Source organism: Acartia tonsa, chromosome 14, assembly GCF_053477335.1.
Source record: "Acartia tonsa isolate MP-2025a chromosome 14, ASM5347733v1, whole genome shotgun sequence".
Lineage (NCBI taxonomy): Eukaryota > Metazoa > Arthropoda > Copepoda > Calanoida > Acartiidae > Acartia > Acartia tonsa.
In genome coordinates, this window is record NC_137273.1 from 8690417 (window position 1) to 8705906 (window position 15490).

General features: G+C 33.8%; 1 protein-coding gene across 1 annotated transcript in view; it reads right to left on the bottom strand.

Moving 5' to 3' along the window:
* Positions 1 to 15490, bottom strand: part of LOC145306408 (uncharacterized) — a 458128-nt gene that overhangs the window by 275989 nt on the left and 166649 nt on the right. The window lies entirely within an intron of this gene.

The following is a 15490-nucleotide window of genomic DNA, read 5'->3' on the forward strand; positions in this document are numbered from 1 at the left end:
GTCAGTCAGATAACATATATGTTATGGAATACTTTTATCGTTACTTTTGGCATTTAAAAATTGACCTATCAATTTCATGTATGTTTTGAAGATTTGTAAGACATTTAGAAAACTTAACAACTCCATAATTGTTACCAGAAATTCCGAACGTTCATTTCAAACATTTGTTTCTCCATTTTAGGAAAGTTTTACAAAAGACTTGGGGTGGTTTTAAGACTATTTCCGAACTAGTCTTTGCATGGTTTTGGGCTATTTTACTATCCACCTCTCCTCCACATCGGAGAATACTCAAGACTGACCTATTCTTTATTAGATTAAACAAGGATGACAACATCCATATGTAGCGAAAATAAAAAATATTGTGGATGAACCAACGGACAAAGTGTTCTATAGAAAAGATATTCATTGTCATAAGAAAAATGTATTATACCTTTAAGTTAAATATAACATAACTTGTATGCCTCAAATATGTAGCATGACTAACAGACCGATGGATCAAGTAAATTAACCCTTTACAGTCGGGCCCCTTGCCGCACCTTAATCGGTCGGGGGGGGGGGGGGGGGGGCGTTCAACGCCCCCCCTTATTATATCAGTTCCTATTAGAGCTAGAGGGCTAATTTTTTTTGTGCAAGTCCCCTGTTTGATAATGAATTTCCGACCTTTTATAAGTCTAAGTCAATTTTCGCTTCCTTCACCCTTTTATTTAACAACCTTTGTGTTTAGGTCTTTTTTTATTTAAAAATTTCAAACGGCTGTAATTTTCTTATTTTTGAAGCTAGAAGAAAAATTTTTTCCCAGAAAATGTTTATTTTTATGTTAATTTTACATTAGAAATATCAAAATATAAATTTCAGCGGCCGCAGCTGTACTTGGCAGCTGCCAGCCGCCGCAGTCGGCGGTCGGCGGGAAAACGGCGGCGGATCTTCATGAAATTTTAATACGTTATGTAGACATGTCAGAAAAGCTTAAGTTTAAAATTTGAAGTCTCTGAGTCAAAAATTGCGGCCACAGGAGCCTTTTAAAGATTTCTGGAGACCTGGAAGATCAGGACCTGCAGGATCATACCTGGAACCAGAAAGTGACTTGAACACCTAGGATTTTTTAGTATTTTGGTATGATAAAATGCTTTGTTTTAGTCAAAAAAATATTTTTGCTCTTTACCTGGATGACCCTGCCAGGTTTGCTGGCACCCTGTGCCCGCCAGGATGGAGATATTAAAAAAATTCCAACTCTCAGTTATGTGTCATACCCATACTTAAAAAGTCAAGCAGTTTGGGCTTTTTATCTTTCACACACAGAAAATGATATTTTAAGGGTTAACGGTCGGGGGGGGGGGGCGTTGAACGCCCCCCCATCCAGTTTTTTCTATATCATTTTCTGTGTGTGAAAGATAAAAAGCCCAAACTGCTTGACTTTTTAAGTATGGGTATGACACATAACTGAGAGTTGGAATTTTTTGAATATCTCCATCCTGGCGGGCACAGGATGCCAGCAAACCTGGCAGGGTCATCCAGGTAAAGAGCAAAAATATTTTTTTTGACTAAAACAAAGCATTTTATCATACCAAATTACTAAAAAATCCTCTAGTAGTACATCCTTATATGAAATACAGGTGTTCAAGTCACTTTCAGGTTCCAGGTACGATCCTGCAGGTCCTGATCCTCCAGGTCTCCAGAAATCTTTAAAAGGCTCCTGTGGCCGCAATTTTTGATCTAGAGACTTCAAATTTTAAACTTAAGCTTTTCTGACATGTCTACATAATGTATTAAAATTTCATGAAGATCCGCCGCCGTTTTCCCGCCGACCGCCGACTGCGGCTGCTGGCAGCTGCCAAGTACAGCTGCGGCCGCTGAAATTTATATTTTGATATTTCTAATGTAAAATTTACATAAAGATAAACCTTTTCTGGAAAAAAATTTTTCTTCTAGCTTCAAAAATAAGAAAAATACAGCCGTTTGAAATTTTTGAGTAAAAAAAGACCTAAAAACAAAGTTTGTTAAATAAAAGGGTGAAGGAAGCGAAAATTGACTTAGACCTATAAAAGGTCGGAAATTCATTATCAAACAGGGGACTTGCACAAAAAAAAATAGCCCTCTAGCTCTAATAGGAACTGATATAATAAGGGGGGGCGTTGGACGCCCCCCCCCCCCCCCCCGACCGATTAAGGTGCGGCTAGGGGCCCGACTGTAAAGGGTTAAGGGTTAAATACTGAAAGCTCAATAGTGTAAGGAATAATATGATAATTTATGTTGGTTTGACTTCGACAAAACCATTGATATACTTAATTAGTCAAACTATCTTTTCTAGCAATAGTATTATCCTAGACTATAGTGAAAACCATATTCTAACCTGCATTTTAAATCAAAATTGTTTTTACTTATTTGAATACAAATTGCAAATTATATAGATGCTTACGGCCATAACTGTTCTTTTTAAACGAATATTTTAGTAGAACAATAATTGTAAAGGTTTTGCCATGAGAGGCTGAAAAATAAATATTCTAAGACTATTCAGAATCGGGTTCTCTATTCATGTTTATTTGATGTTGCAAGTTTTTCAAATTATCAAACTGGCTATATTAACTTGCTCACGAATTTGGTACGCTGTGTGTTTGGTTTGATGGAGTATGTCCAAACAGTATCATACTGAAGACATAACCTGCTACAACGTCATAATAATTAACCCGCGGCTGTGGCTTAAAAGTGCATTCGCTCGTTGTCAGAAAGGTGATAGATTCGAATTTCTGCTTAATATAACGTCATAAGTAAAGATGTAAAAATAGTCGCTATTATTGCTATGTCAGATGCGCGAAATAAATAGTAGGGAGAATGGCATGGCAAAAAACAGGCTCAACTCATTATCATATCAAGTTACACCTTCAGAGGTCGTGCAATCAAAGGGTTGGTTAGCAGAAGGGCCTTTAATCATCTAATCATGCAAATTATTAGGTTAGCTTTAGTTCAGAGGTACACCAAAAAAAGAAATCGTGGTGTATCCCATCCTCTGTTATTTTAAGGTCTGTGGACACAAAATGATATAATTTTCCTATTAATTTTAGTTTTAAAATGATAATTCCATGTAATATGGGAAGAATAATTAAAAATAAAGAAGTCTTAAATGAATCCAATATTGCTATTTTGTTTTATAAAGTTTGGCGTTATGAATAAACATAGCATTGTTTATTTATTTACAATTCTATTTGTAGACTGCCTTTGAATTTCTTCAAAAGACTGTACACATTATTTTTTTTTATGTACAATAATATTCTAATGGCCAATCTTTCCTACGTTAAGTGTAACAAATAGATCCAGGCATGTTAGAATAATCCTATAAATTTTAAACATTAAATAGATTCATGTAACAATTAAAAATAATATCGAGGCGTTGCAATAATATTCACCAGTAGTCTATACGACCATTTTAAAATGTTAATTATTTCAGATTTTTATCCTGTATGCTTGATTCTTTAAATAAAGATTCCTTAGACCACTAGGCATGCAATATCTTTAATTAATTCTTTAGATGTACAGTCTTTATAAAGCAGTTATATAAAAAACACATACATATTGTTAGAGAAGTGTTAGTGTGGTATTCGGCAACCCTGGGCCATGCTGCATGGCAACCCTGACCCCGACTCGTAGGAGGGCGGAGAGACCTCCCCCGAGTAACGGGGGGATGGGTACACCTGACCCCTCCCCCATGCTTTAAAATTGATTATAGTTTTGACAGCCGCATTATGGCTAATCTGAATTGTTTGGTTCCCCACCCCTTTCCAGGGATGGGGGATAAATGTTGTCCATTTTGTTTATTGCATGTATATCTATATTTAACCTTTGATTTAGTATTAATTATTCCAATCTGTGTATTGATTATTTGTTGTATTATAAATCAGTAACCTTTAGACTCTGAATAAAGTAACACCTCAGTAAATTCTGTTTGTTATTTGGTGATATCTAGAGAAGCCCAGCTTCTCTATAATTACACGTGTCCACGTCTGTTCGCACTGCCATAATCCTGAACTTGGGAAGCGGCTGATAAACCGAGGCCGCTACCACATTAGTGGTTAACTATTTATATTCAAAAGGGATCAATAGTGGAGTATTTTTCTTCATTTTATCATAATTCTAACAGCTGCGCCTCTAGAGGCATCATGCGGGGGGAAATGGACTGACCATCCCCAACCTTCATTTTTTTAAGAAAAGTTTAAAATATTTTGTGGAATAATACACGGCAGCGATGTTGAAAAGAGACTATCCAAGGAAAAACACACAGCTCAATTTTTAGGAATATATTTCGATTAAATCACATCTAATCCTTGTCAACCTGCACAAAATTAACCATTAAAATATTTTGTGGGGGATGATACCCACCCCCAAAATTATTACAACCCTTCCTAGGACGTGAAGCTACATTGCAAAGGAGAACCATAACGGTTCAGTGGTTAGCGAGATCCTTTATTACAAACAAACAGACACCCTGTTATTTTAATAGAAGGATAAACAAGGAGTAGCAGAGCGCATATATTTTGTAATAGTCAAAAAAAATACATTCCTCTCAAGAAATTTGTATTTCTAATCTTCATATCATTACAGATAGACCGACGGACCAAGAAAGACATCAAATAAAGCTTGAAAAATTTGATGAAGTTACAACAAAAGGTACAAATCACAAGCACAACATTAGGTCATCTGAATATATTTACAACATAAAGAGAAAGAATATATGTATATACTCTTTAAATAGAGTAGTATATTTGACATTGAAAAATAAAGCCACTTTCAGACAAAGACGTCCAATAGGGGGGGGGGGGAAGGTTGGGATTGGTAGGGTTAGGAATAAAAAATAGAATTAAAAATTAGTTGGCAATTTTTGTAATATCTGTATTTGATTCTAAAAAGCGTTTTCAGTGAATCTAATTCGTATATAAAAGCAACAGGATCTCTGTGTGTACCGAGGGAGCTCGCTAACCACTGAACAGATATGGTTCTCCTTTACAATGTAGCTTCTCATAGGTCATGAAAAGGTTTAAAACTTTTTTTTTGTTGGGGGAGGGATTTTTTTTACTTTTTCTTTTTAAAACTGAAATAAAACTTCAGGATCGAATTCATACCCAATAACTTCAAGAACCACTTGAGGCCTCTAGGGGCGTGGTCGCTGTTTTTTAATAATGAAATAAATATGAAACTCATACAAATAATCTACTTTCTTTCCCATTTATTTTTTATTTATTCATAAAAATCCAGCTCGATTAAGTAGTATATCATTATATTTTGTATGAAAAATTACACAAACAATTATGTAATATATAGTTATATTTTACTCTAATAGCAGTATAGTTACTTTATACTATAATAGCTTTGGATAATGAATTATACTTATTTAAAAGTAACAGGATTTGTGTCTGTCTGTATATACCAAAGGATCTCTTTAACCGCTGAATTGATATGGTTCACCTTTACTGTTTAGCTTCGCTTTGGTCCTGGGAAGGTTTGTAACTACTATCATCCTTCGAATGGATATCGCCCCTAGAAAAAAATTCACCCCCTACCCAATTTTTTTCTTTTAAGAATAGGGGAACTTCTAAGGGCTCTGTATATTAAGTGGGTCGTAGGGGGTTAAAAATATCCTAAAATTGCCAAAAGACTTTACATTTTGAATAAGAGAAGGAAGACTAAAAGAACACCATCATGGGAACTTTGTGAAGCTTTCCTTCCATGTAGAACTTAATCGGTTAATTGGTGAGCGAGATTTTGTTATCCTTTTCTATACTTTTAATACAAGTAGTTGACCTTCTTTTTTACGATATAAGCTTTTATGGATGTTGTCATCCTTGTAGTATTACAAATAAAAACCTAGGTAAACGGCCCATGACAAAAACCATTTGTCAATTTGTTTTTCCCCCATAGCACAAAAGAAACAAGGATAACAACATCCATAAGTAGCGAAGCACCAATAAATCATGGATGAACAAACAGGCCTTTATAAAACTAGGAATTTATTATGTACATGTATATTAGCAGTTGGAATCTTTTCCAAAAATATAGCGTAGATATTAGACGGAAAAATTTCATTTACCCTATAGCTTTATAGATAGACGAACGCAGAAAGTGAATTGTACAGTATCTTGGCTACTAAAAACATATACAGCCATACAAGCAAATTTAAACAAGAACAGTATTTTTGAAAAGTAACGAAGCCAAGTTTGAAACATTATTATTTGTTTCTGTAATCTGTCTGTTTTTACTCACATGACTGAACTAGCATCATTACAAAAATGATCTAACTATCTATCTATCTGTATTCACAAGACCTAACTATCCATCTATCTATCTTTATTCACTCACATGACCTAACTATCCATATTTACTACCATTACGTAATATCCATCTATCAATGTAATTAGCTATCATTACAAAAATGACCTATCTTTCTATGTTTACTAACATTACCTAACTATCCATCTATGTATCTATCTATCTGTATTCGCAATACCTATCTATCCATCTATCTATCTATATTTATTCACATGACATAACTATCCATCTATCTATCTTTACCTACATTACTTAACTATCTATCTATCGTACTCGCATAACCTAACTGTCCATCTATTTATCTTTTCTAACATGACCTGACTATCTATCTCATATGTTTACTTACATGACCTAACTAGCTATCTATCTATCTTTGCTCGCATTGCCTAACTATTCATCTTCATTTATTACCTCTCACGAGATTGTTTAGTCCTTTGACACTGTACATAATTATTATTTGATCTGTCCTTAATATTTTATTCATATTCAATTTTTTTGTTTGTATATGAATATTTAATACCTGTATATATTATAATACTGTTATTATTTTTACTTGTTATGTGTGTCATAAAATAAATATCTAATCTTTCTATTTTCACTCACAAGCCTAACTATCTATCTATCTATCTGTACTCACATGGAATAACTATCTATCTATAATACAAAGTAGAACAATGTCTGTCCGTCCGTCTGTCTGTCTGTCTGTCTGTCCGTCTGTCCGTCCCTTAAGATCTCGGTAACCACTGAACCGATCGGATTCTACTCTTTAGGGAATATACCTACTGGTCCTGTGGTGGTTTTAGGCTATTTTCTTGAGGGGTGGGACACCCCCAACCCCCAACCCCAAAAATGGAAAAAATCCCCCCTCAATTTTTTTTTTAAATATTAAAAATTTGTGGGGGCATCTCCAGAGGTAATTATTTTTTTCTTTAATTACCTAATGGGGCAAAGCCCCTAGAGGCTAGGGGCGAAGCCGCTAGTATTCTATATATCTGTAATGAAATTACTTACTATCTATCTTTACTCACATGACCTAACTATCCAACTATCTATCTACCTATCTATCTACCTGTACTCACATGACCCAACTATCCATCATTTTAAATGGCATGTGCGCCTCCTCTCTCTTGATTAACACAAGTCTCTGTAAAAAAGGTGTCCCTGCAAAAATGTAAATAAATCTTAAAATTTTGTATAAAAAAGATCTAACTCAACTATACGGATTTTTTTTTATTATTTGTCTAATTTTGAACCCACATCATTTTTTAAAGAAAAAAAATACTCTCTTTCTGTTTTAATCTCACTCTCTCTTGCTCTCTGTGGAAAATATTTCAACCCATCCCTCTATTTTTTCTCCTATTATCTCTCAGAGTCCTAAATGGATTTTTTCACACTAAATATAACAGTCAGCTTTTGAATAAAAAGAGATGTATTTTTCATATCATGTTAAGTATGTCAGGTTTGAATTATTTTTTCAAGATATCAAAAGACAGCTCTGAAATGGTGAAAAATGTTTGAAAAAAATCCACGAAGGACCAAGCCATTGCAATGTTATAATTTTTGAGCGGAGAAATATGTTTGTAAAACACACCTTGGTAGAGCATTTAGTTGGCTCAAGGTGGCCCATGGGAGAGGTGGTGGCTGTCCTGGGGGATAAGGTTATTTTTATAAAAATTGCATATCAAGTGAAATAATGGTATATGTTATTTGTTTTAAAATTCATTTAGATTTATTAGGAAGATAGCTTGTTTGTTTACCTTTATGTGTTAGATTTATCCTTTTATAAAGATTATTTGAGAGGAAATAGGGGTTGTAGATTAATTTAAAGGTAATTGTTACTACCCTTTCTTTAAAACAACCCTTAGCTAAAGTGACATTAATAGTTAGAAGAAGGGGAATGCCTTGTTCCGTGAACAGAGGTGGATTCTTAAAACAAATAGGCTCGCTACTCGCTAGTGAGGCAAAATTATTCTTGTGAAAAATCCTCTAAAATCGCATAATAATCTACAAAAAATCATGAAAGGGTTATTAACATAAGATTTTTTTTTAATTTTTTTGGATTTTTAATATGATTTTGGAGAATTATTCACAAAAATAAGTTTGCCTCACCAGCGAATAGCGAGCCTATTTTTTTAAGAATCCACCTCAGGTATTGTAATTAATAAAATGATAATTGATAGCTATAAAATCTAAATTGAAGAAATAAAAAATTGTAAATTTCAAGATTTTTCAATTTTACATCAATCGCAATTAACAAACGAAACAGCGTATTTTGTCCAATAAAAAATAACGTCATACAATACAAATGAACAATGATAATCAAGTTCACATTGAAATTGACCTATGGTAGATTGTATACTGGCCTATCATTGCTTATTTGTATTGTATGACGTCATTTTTTTATGGGAGACTAAACGCTGTTTCTGGACAAACGGAAAGTGAGTTATAGAGCAGATGTTTAGTTGTCATAAAAAGGATAACATAAATCATATAAAATCGCTAAACAAAGACATATGAATGTCATTTGTAGCATGAACGATAGACTGACGGACCATGTAAGTAATATACTAGATGCTCTTTGATAAGAGGTTTCTGCAAAAATGTGCTACCATACATTGACATATGCATGGAATGGCGAAATGACGAATGGACAGGCAAAGTTAATTATATAGTAGCTACAGTGACACAACCAAAAAAGACCGAAAGAAACATGAAAATACAAATGTAGTTCTCTATACTATCTTTAAAAGTAAAAATTTAGTCACGTGCAAGTGAAATTGAATCATCCATTTATTACTGAAATTATCGAGGTAACAACATTACCCAGCTTTCAAGAAAATTTTACATTTTTCAATTTATCAACAAAAGAGTGGGATCAGGAAAGGAGATGAATAGATGCAAAAATTTGTTGATTGGAAAATTTATGGGTAGATCGAAAGACTTTTTACAGAAAGATAATAGATAGATGGATGGATTGACTGACAAGCAGACATAAAGGTAATTAAGATCTTAATTTAGAGATATTTCAAAATATTTTTAAGCATGGTGTTTAGGGTATAAGACAGAGGATGAAAAATTGGTGTACATTATCAATATTAATAAACAAAATTACCCCAAATTAGATTCATATCTTGATTGAAAAGTTTGGACACTGATAGTATGAATCAAGCGAGCCATAACTATTTAAAGTATCCAATGTTTTTTAAGCCAATGAATAATTGACAGTGTTTATGCAACTTTTGATACCAAACTAGAGTCCAATGTCCCCTCCCTCCCTTTTAATAAATAAATAAAACTATCTAGCTAGGATTTACAAAATGAGGCAATTTAAATTCTAGAAGGATTATATCCAGTACCTTTTTATTATTATTTATTGTGTAGTTTAATCATAACTAGCGGCTTCGCCCCTAGCCTCTAGGGGCTTTGCCCCAAGATTTTTGACCAAAAATTTTTTTCGTGTTTTAGATTTTAAAGAAAATTTTTTAAAAAAATTCTTGGGGGGGGGGATTTTTTTTTTTATTTTGGGGGGGGGGGTAGTCGACCCCACTATTTTAATTTTAGTTTTAAAAAGAAATTTTTTTTGGGGGGGGGGAATTTTTATTTTTCGGGGGGTTGGGGTGTCCCAGCACCCAAGAAAATAGTTATAAACCTTCCCGGGGCCTATGAGAAGCTACCCTGTAAAAGAGAACCCGATCGGTTCAGTGGTTAGCGAGATCCTTCGCTACAAACAGATAGACAAACAAATTTATAGGGGATTTTTAATACAACAAAGCTTCATGTTAAATCGTAACAACCTAAAATTGAACCTAGTAATAGTGTCTAACTTTTTATCTTCGTGACGTAACAAAAATCCATCTCTTTTTTAAGAGTTTCCTTTCCCACCTCCCCTCTCATCCTTCGATTTTTGTTACGTCACAGAGATAAAAAGTTAGACACTATTACTAGGTTCCCTAAAATTGCGTCTTAAAACGTAAATAGTTTTCGAGTGAGGTTTCTTTGCTCGACTAGGCTCTTTGAGGGATATTGCCATTATAATTCAATTTTGGCTTTGAAAGTTTAATAATGCTTTAATTTTTGTTGATAATTTGTTATTACTACACTACTTATGTAGATAATTATTCTTGCAGTAATGAATAAACATCTTTTTTTTTCAGATGACCCAAGAATTTTTAGGACACAATGTTACAACCCCAATGTATGAATCAGGAAAGATAAAACTATCTATCTATCTATATTATTGTTTATCTATCTATTATTATGCGAAGAAAGGTAACAACTAAAGGGTGTGCAAAAAAAATGCGAACTTTTTTTTAATTGAAATTGCGCGGCTTGTGTTAATAGAAGAAAAATGTTATGCATATCGTTAGAACCGCTAAGAAATCTATTTTTTAGAATTATAAGAACGATTCCTCTGCTACGTATATTTTAGGAGCTATACGTTAAAATGTCCCAACTGACTTTAAATTTGACTTGCGAGTAAATTTTGGGACATTCTACCCCCTAGCTCCTAGATTATTTGTAGCACAGGAACTGTTCTTATATTTCCAAAAAATACAGTTCATAGCGGTTCTAACGGTATGCGTAACATTTTTCTACTATTTACACAAGCCGTGCAATTAGAAATTTAAAAATGTACGCATCAATTTTTGCAATTTTGCAAAATATCTTCTCTAATTTTTAGTTATATTTTAAAATTTACTCGCAAGTCAAGTTTTACGTCAGCTGGGACATTTTAACACGTAGCTCCTAAACTATACGTAGCACAGGATTCGTTCTTATACAGGGTGCGCCACATAAAACCGGACTTTTTCTAAATTGTAAACAATTAACATAAAATCGTAAATTTTAAAGATTTTATTAAATTTTAAAAACTGGGAAGCAAACTAGGTATATGACTATTAGATCATTGAATAAAATCGCCGCCAGCATCAATCACCGCCTCTACCCGCCCGCTCAACCGCCGGCAGTCCCAGGTCAAAATGTACCTGTCCAAGCTGGCGAAGTTCTCCTTGATAGTGGCAATGAGGGAGGTCTTTGTGGCATGAGCACGTCTATTGGTGCATGCTTCAAAGTAGCTTCAGGCCCAAAAGTCCATTGAATTAAAATTGGGCTGCTGGGAGGCCACATTTCCTTAGGATTGTGAGTAACCACAGGATCCAAATTCACCCAACTTTCAAGATACCCTTTGACACGGAGGCCTTTTATTGGACCACAGTTAAGCTAGAACGACGTTCTATACCTTTTTGAAAATGGCATGAAGATTCAGCTAGGGTTGTCAGCGCAATCCATAGTCTAAAATGAGTTTTTAAGTTCCATATGGGTCTTTAACGTCGAGAACCGAGAAATTTTCACGATTTTACACGATTTTTGACGTTTTTGACATCTCTAAATCTGCCACGTTTCACTTTGCCAGAGTACTACAGCCAAGCCATTTTAGATAGAGAGCTCTAGTCTTTTCTAGTGTCTTACTTATGTATCTAACAGTATCCCCAGCAAGTTGCATAACTCTAGCTCATCTACAGATGGGCTGAGGTCCGATTTAGTGGGCCATAGTCGAGAATCCAGATTATATCACCAGCGCATTTTGAATCTGCCTTGTTGAACATAAGCGCGGCCAGCTCGGAGTACGAGCCCATCTTCGTCCAAAGATTTTTTGTGCTAAAAGGTCATTACCTAAGCTTTTCATAGTGGGGTCAAACGTCCTGATTGGTCAAGTAGTTTTGACGCTATGACCGTCTAAAAAAAGTCCGGTTTTATGTGGCGCACCCTTTATTTCCAAAAAATAGAGTTCATAGCGGTTCTAACGATATGCATTACATTTTTCTACTATTAACACAAGCCGCGCAATTTCAATTTTAAAAAAGTCCGCATTTTTTTTTGCACACCCTTTATCTATGTCATTCTGTGGGGGATCAGAATCATCCAAGCTTTTTATTATGAAAGAGAAAAATGAGGGGTTTAAAAGGTTGTGAGGGGTAAACTCATCTTTACCTACCACCCCCCCCCCCCCTCTTGTCTATAGAGGAGGGGGTTCTGTACTCACAAGACTTTTATATTTTTGTTATTTTAAAAATGAACTTGCTATAAAAGATAAAAACTTATTTAAATGAAACATTTAAGATGCAGTTCTGAACAAAGGGATTAATTCAATGAGTGAAGAGGGGCTTATTCAAATGTTAATATAACTGTCTCTAGGACTTAAGTAGCGAAGATGCTCAATTAGATTTTGTTGGTTAGTCGGTTGATAAGTAGATCTAAGATATTATGTTTCTTATGTTTTATGATAACATGGATTTTTGTTCTTTAATTAATATATGTCTTTTTTTCAAATAAAAAATATTGATACTGTTTTTATCTATTAATCCATATAATATCTATCTTCCTATCTGTAAGGTTTCTTGTATGTCTCTATCCATTTATCTATCTATCTATCTTTATATCTGTCTATTTATAGTTTTATCTATCTACCCCTTAGCTTTGGAGTTTTTTTTTATACTAGTGCTATATCTTTCTATCCATTTATCTATCTACCTATCTATCTGTATTATAATAGTATTATCTAACTGTCTGTCTTCCTATCTATCTATACATAGCATTATTTATCTACCCCTAAGGAGTTTTCTATACTAGTGCTATATATTTATTCATTTATCTATCTATCTGCCTATCTGTCTATATATATAGTTTTATCTATGTACTTGGTGATATATCTATCCATTTATCTATCTATTTATATGCCTATCTGTCTATATATAGTTTTATCTATCTACCCCCTAGGAGTTTTTGTACTTAGTGATATGTCCTTATCCATCCTGAGCCTTATAGCCAACCTTATGGTCCTAACATCTATCAGGAAAATATTTCTAAATATTGTGTAATTAGAGTCACTTTGAACTCAACAAAACGTTTAACCGGGATATTATACAAAAGTTGTGCATATGTAAAGTAGGAAAAAAATGAGAGGATTTATAAAGTATTTCTAAAATCAGCCATGTAACGTCATAAAAATGAGGGATTATCCATCTCTTTTTTAGGGGTCATCTTTCCCACTTCTTCTCTCATCCCTTATTTTTATGACGTCACATGGCAAATTTTTTTAAAAGGTTCCAAAAATGATACTTGTATAAATCTACATTCCTTTCTTTCTCTCAATATTTTCAAGCTTCAAAACACAGAATTTGTCACATGAAAAAATAGGGGGGGGGGGGTGGGGGAAAAAACATTTAACGTAATGTTTTTTTTGTGTTTTAATATTAGTTAAAACACATAAATATATATAAACATCTGTATAAATCACAATGATATGCAATTTTTAAATATATGATTATAAATTAAATCTACTCAACGACAAAATTTTGCTTTATGATCACATGTATGTAGCCTTGATTCTCTGAAGTAAGGATTCAGATGCACGAGGAGATTGGAGGTGAGAATCCTTTGACCAATCCTAGATTGGTAAGCTTTGCGCACAGCTGAGTGTATTCTATGTTACATTACAAGCTGACCCGCAATTCTCGTGGAAGCTACTCAATAATTACATCACCCTGGCCTAGAGTTTTGGCAGGTGTTCCATATTAAGCTACCCTAATTAATGGCACTCTCATATGAATGAGGAGCATGGATGAGGGAAAGCACGATTACAGTTGCTTGATAGGTAGGATCCTAACTTCCTACAAATATCCCTCCTTACAACCTAAGGTCATCTCAGGGAAAGTTGCGTGATAATATTCTGACAAATTGCAACAGCATTTGTCATCCAAGTGCAATATTAATGTTATTAAATTAATCTATTTAATTGATGTTGATTTATTAGAAACAAAACTACATACATTTCATATTTTCTCAATTGATTCCTTGTAGAAGTGTCCACATGTGAAATGTTTTGCTTTTTTATTTAAAGCTTTGCTTTCAATATATCTTATAGTACTTGTTTTTTTTTTAGCAAATTTGCTTTTTCACCTATTTGCATGTTTTCTAATATAAATAGTTCAGGAAATTATGTTGTAAAGTGGATAACAACATCCAATTGTGTTTTCTACACAAGGACGTCCAAGTTTCTTTTGAGGGAGGTAAAGTGAGGGGTTTCAAAGCATTTAGGGGGTTTTAATCTAACTATTTTTAAAAATTTTGAGGAGGGTAGAATATGGGTTTTTGAAGTTTAATGGGATAAACACCTTTTTGACCCCCCACCCCCCTCAATGGACATCTATGGATGTATAGAGGCCTAATTATCTTACAAATCATTATGCAAATTCTTATACTAAGCTGTTGCATGCATAGCTGAAAAGAATTCAATTGGAATTACGGACCAACAGACAAAACCCAAATGTAGTGAAGCTTCGCTACTAACAAACTGTGATAATTTCCTGTGTATGTACGTACATTATTTATAAGCGCAGCAACTCTATAATCAATGTTGCACCATGGTACTTCATTTCTTACAATATCTGATTTTATATCCTTACATAAAAGTAACAGGTTTCTATCTGTATTAGAAAAGGGTCTCACTATCGTCTTGAGAGAAATTATCCACTCCCTGTCCCTCCCAAAAAAACTTTTTTTACCCTTTTCACATACCTACCCCCCCCCCCCTTTTACTTTGAAGCAGCTTATAGTTAGTGAATCTAAAAAATGACGTCATACAATACAAATAACCTAAGCTAGACAGTATACATTTTAATTGACCAATGGTAGGCCGGTATGAAGTCATTTGTATAGGCACTATAAAGTGCTTCTTTCCTATCATAGATGCCTCTAGGGGTGTAGCTGCTGGTTATTTCATGATTGTATATAAACTCAAAATTAATACATAAAGACTTTCTAAAATTAGAGTGACATCAAGCAGAAATTAAACAACAAAATAATTTAGATTTTATTTAGATTTTAAACATGTAAGTTTAAGGTAGTGTGGCTGCTCTACATCAAATACATAATGCATGTCTATAAATACATTAGTTTTAATCTTCATAGTGATAAACACAATATTTTGAAATTATTTTTGTTTTCAGAGAGAAAGAGTATATGTTAAGGTATGTTTATATATTACGCGAAGATACTCTATATCTATATTGAAAGTATAGGTTACGTTTATGGGTTTAGATTGATTCTTGCAGCTATTATGTACTCCCATAGATTGGTTTTAATGATTAGAGTTTTGTAAAACGTTATATAGATT